The sequence below is a fragment of the Asparagus officinalis genome, chromosome 3 (assembly GCF_001876935.1).
Source record: "Asparagus officinalis chromosome 3, Aspof.V1, whole genome shotgun sequence".
NCBI classification, from domain to species: domain Eukaryota; kingdom Viridiplantae; phylum Streptophyta; class Magnoliopsida; order Asparagales; family Asparagaceae; genus Asparagus; species Asparagus officinalis.
In genome coordinates this window covers 33,958,190-33,963,168 of record NC_033796.1, presented here as the reverse complement: position 1 = coordinate 33,963,168, position 4,979 = coordinate 33,958,190, and positions in this window count along the sequence as shown.

Genomic DNA, 4,979 nt, shown 5'->3' with positions numbered 1-4,979 from the left:
TGCTGCCGCCCCACGAAACTCCACTCCAATCTTGAATCTTGTTTCATTTCAAGTTGCTTGGTTGTATTGTATATATCTTCATTGTTGGCACGCATGCATCTTGCATGTGAGTGGATGCTCACCGTAGGGACCCCTTCACGTGCACACTTGGTCTCAACTCAACAATGGATAAGCTCTAGTACCACTTTTATTCATTCGTACCCTTGTCAGATATTTTTTCCCCTCCTCATTTCAATTCAGTTACTTTTGGGTAATTGATCTTAGGGAAAAATGGGTCCAGGTAGGGGTGTCCAAAAAGCCCGGAGCCCGGACCCGGCCCGGTGTCCGGCCCGGGCCCGGGCCCGGAAACCCGGGCAAAACCCGGGTCCGGGCTCTTCATTGTTGGCACGCATGCATCTTGCATGTGAGTGGATGCTCACCGTAGGGACCCCTTCACGTGCACACTTGGTCTCAACTCAACAATGGATAAGCTCTAGTACCACTTTTATTCATTCGTACCCTTGTCAGATATTTTTTCCCCTCCTCATTTCAATTCAGTTACTTTTGGGTAATTGATCTTAGGGAAAAATGGGTCCAGGTAGGGGTGTCCAAAAAGCCCGGAGCCCGGACCCGGCCCGGTGTCCGGCCCGGGCCCGGCCCGGTCGTGCCCGGGCCCGGGCCCCACCAAGGATGAACACGGTAGGATCATCTCTCAGAATGCGAAATGTGCGTTGTGCGGCCAGATATTCAAAGCTCATCATAAGAGCGGCACCAACCATCTCAAACGGCATATTGAAAAACACAACAAAGGCCAAAATCTACAAGGTGATATCCGGCAGTCTATGCTTTCCCAATCATCCTCTTCAGGTACCCTCGGCAGTTGGAATTATGACGCTGCCCGAGCCCGGAAATGCGTAATCAGGTTTATTGTTCTTAAAAACCTTCCTTTTAAATTAGTAGAAGATGATGAATTTGAAGATTTATTTAGAGATGGTTTTTATCCTGCATTTACAAAATTTTCTCGTCAAACCTGTCAACGTGATATTTTAAAATATTATGTTGAGGAACAGGGAAAAATAATTTCTTATTTTAAAAATTTAAACTGCAAATTTTCTTTAACTTCTGATATTTGGTCATCTAGAGTGCAAACTGGTTATTTATGTATAACAGCACACTGGATTGATGAAAGTTGGAAAATGTTTAAAAGAGTTGTTTCTTTTATTGCAATTGAAGAGTCACACACTGGTATTAATGTTGCAAATTTAATTGTTGAAGAACTTATGAAACTAGAAATTGATCAAAGAATATTTACTCTTTCACTAGATAATGCAAGTAATAATAATGTAGCTGTTGATTTTCTGAAAATAACTTTGTCATTGCCATGTCATGGTGAGCTTTTTCATGTTAGATGTATCTGTCATATTTTAAATTTAATTGTTCAAAGTGCATTTTCTGAAATTAAACCCATGATAGAAAAAGTTAGAACAGTTACTAATATGCATAATGCTTCTGAAATGAGAATTAAAAGATGGAAACAATGTTGTAAAAGAAAAAATTATAAGCCTAGACTAATTCCAAAAGATGTTGACCATAGGTGGAATTCCACCTATGCAATGTTATCTGTAGCAATAGAATATAAAGAAATTATAAATGATTTTATAAATTTTTATGCTTCTAGTTCTAGCTCTGGTAGTGCTTATGGAATAACTGAAGATGAATGGACAGTTATATGTAAATTAAATGAGATGTTACAAGTTTTTTATGATGCTACTATGTTATTATCTGGTTGTTATTATCCAACTATTACTTTAGCTGCTTTACAAATTTTAAATATTCAAAAAAATTTTACAAAATATCGTATGGATGATATTTTTGGAAGTATAATTTTTGAAATGGAGAGTAAATTTAATAAGTATTTTAGGCCTATTCCTCATATTTTTGGTATTGGTGTTCTTATTGATCCATGCTTGAAGGAAATTGGCCTTCGAAGTTTGTTACAATCATTGTATGGTGGACAGATTATAGACTTAGATGATGGATCCACCCTTACTGCTACTACTCATTATTTAGCTATTAGAAATTATTTTCAAACCTTATATGATGAGTATGCAGCTAGATATGGTGTAGCTACACAACAGTCTTCAGCTTCGGCACCTTCAGCTTCGAGCACAGGTCGAGGTAAAAGTGTAAGTTTTGATAGGTATGCAATGGTAGCTGAACTAACTGGTGGATCTGGAACTTCATCAGGATTAGATGTTTCTGAAATAGATGAATATTTTTCTGCTTCTTTAGTTAGATGTCAAGGAAATGCTTTAGATATTTTGCAATGGTGGAAAGTATATGGATCAGTTTCATATCCTATACTTTCCACCATGGTTCGTGACTTACTATCAGTGCAGGTTTCGACTGTAGCCTCGGAATCCGCTTTCAGCACAGCAGGACGTTTGATCGACGACCACAGGACATGCTTAGATCCGTATACTGTACAAGCGGTGATGTGCTTACAGGATTGGTGGAGATACGAGAAGCGAACACAAGGCATCGAACGGATTGCTATGATTGAAGATAAATTTGAAGAGTTGGGACTAGCAGATAGATATAATGATTAGATAATATTCATAAAATTGTAATTTTTATTTCTTAGCTTTAAATTTGAATTAAATTATTTCGAAAAAAGTTGCAAATGATAGTGATATGGGTGAGTAGGTGCCAACCTAGTTGGGATGTACTCATCTATTGTGATGCGACGAATTTCGAAATAAATTTATACTTGTAAAGGATTTACCGATTATTAATAAAGAAGTTATTTTTATCATTTTTTGTACTTGTAATTTATGTCATTTCATTTCAAGTTATTAATAAAATTTATGACATTTTTTATAATAATTTATAATTTATGGTTTTGTTAAAATTTAAAAATTTTAAAAAAAAAATTTCTAAAAAAAAATCAAACCGGGCCGGCCCGGTGTCCGGCCCGCTCAGGCCCGGGCCCGGGCCCGGACCCGGCCCGGACCACCCGGGCCCGGGTCCGGGCTTGGGTTTTGCCCGGCCCGGGCCCGGTTTTCCGGGCCGGGCCGGGCCGGATGGACAGCCCTAGGTCCAGGCCTCAAAAACAGAAATTTTATGTGTTATAGCCCCTCTTAGTTTCTCACATGTGATTCAGCCCCTTAAAGTGTGATATTTTGTACTGTAGCCTTTTTTTAGCAATTATTACATGTCAACTAAGCTAAAATCCCCAAAATAACCTTATCTCATATCTTCATTCCCTCAAACTCAGCTCTCTCATCTCCCTATGTTAGTTCTAGCTAGTTAAGCAAGTTAGAACTAACAATATTCGAAGCGATATGACGAGAGATAGAAAATGAGCCCAAGTGAAAGGAAGATACCGTGTGATAGACAATATAAAGAGCTACACACCGACGAAGACGGTAGTGAAAACGGAGACCAGAGGTTGCCGGAAAACGCGCGCGAAGTCGGCACGGCGCTGCTATTTTCTGCTCGATGCTGCCGTCGAGCGATGTTTCGGACGTTACCGAGAGAGATAGAGACTGAGTTAGAGCGTGATACAAATTGAAGGTGATAGGCAACATGTAGGGCTAGTCAACAAAGAAGAAATCGGCAGAAACGGAGATTGGAGGTGATCGAAAAGTGCGTGCGAAGTCGGCACAAAACTGCAGTTTTCTGCAGTGCAATTTCTTGCCGTTCGGGTTTGTTCTTCGCTGTTCGGAGCTTTTCGCCGCTGTCCGGGCTTGCCGGAGGTGGGAGGAGGTTGTTGGGGTCGTCAGGGTGTCTCGGTGGGCTCCGCCGGAGGTGTGAGGAGCTTTTTCTCAAGTTAGTTCTAGGCTCTTGGGCTCTCAAGTTAGTTCTAATTTACCCCATGTTAGTTCTAACATGCCCCATGTTAGTTCTAGCCCGTCCCATGTTAGTTTTAACTAGTTCTAGCTCTAATTCATCTTAGTTCTAGGCTCTTGGGCTCTCAAGTTAGTTCTAACTTGCCCCATGTTAGTTCGAATTTACCTCATGTTAGTTCTAACTCGCCTCATGTTAGTTCTAGCACGCCCCATGTTAGTTCTAACTTGTCTCATGTTAGTTCTAACTTGTCTCATGTTAGTTCTAACTTTTCCCATGTTAGTTCTAACCCGTCCCATGTTAGTTCTAGCCCGCCCCATGTTAGTTCTAGCTAGTTGGGCAAGTTAGAACTAACAATATTCGAAGCGATATAACGAGAGATAGAAAATGAGCCTAAGTGAAAAGAAGATACCGTGTGATAGACAATATAAAGGGTTACACACCGGCGAAGACGGTGGTGAAAATGGAGACCGGAGGTGGCCGAAAAACGCGCGCGAAGTCGGCACAGCGCTGCTATTTTCTGCTCGCTGCTGCCGTCGAGCGATGTTTCGGACGTTACCGAGAGAGATAGAGACTGAGTTAGAGCGTGATATAAATTGGAGGTGATAGGCAACATATAGGGCTAGTCACCAAAGAATAAATCGGCGAAAACAGAGATTGGAGGTGATCGAAAAGTGCGTGCGAAGTCGGCACAAAACTGTAGTTTTTTGCAGTGTAATTTCTCACTGTTCGAGTTTGTTCTTCGCTGTTCGGAGCTTTTTGCCGCTGTCCGGGCTTGCCGGAGGTGGGAGGAGGTTGCCGGGGTCGTCGGGGTGTCTCGGTGGGCTTCGCTGAAGGTGGGAGGAGCTTTTTCTCAAGTTAGTTCTAGGCTCTTGGGCTCTCAAGTTAGTTCTAATTTGCCCCATGTTAGTTCTAACACGCCCCATGTTAGTTCTAGCCCACCCCATATTATAACTAGTTAGTTCTAGCTCTAATTCATCTTAGTTCTAGGCTCTTGGGCTCTCAAGTTAGTTCTAACTTACCCCATGTTAGTTCTAATTTGTCTCATGTTAGTTCTAACTCGTCCCATGTTAGTTCTAGCCCGCCCCATATTAGTTCTAACTTGCTCCATGTTAGTTCTAACCCGTCCCATGTTAGTTCTAGCCCCCCCC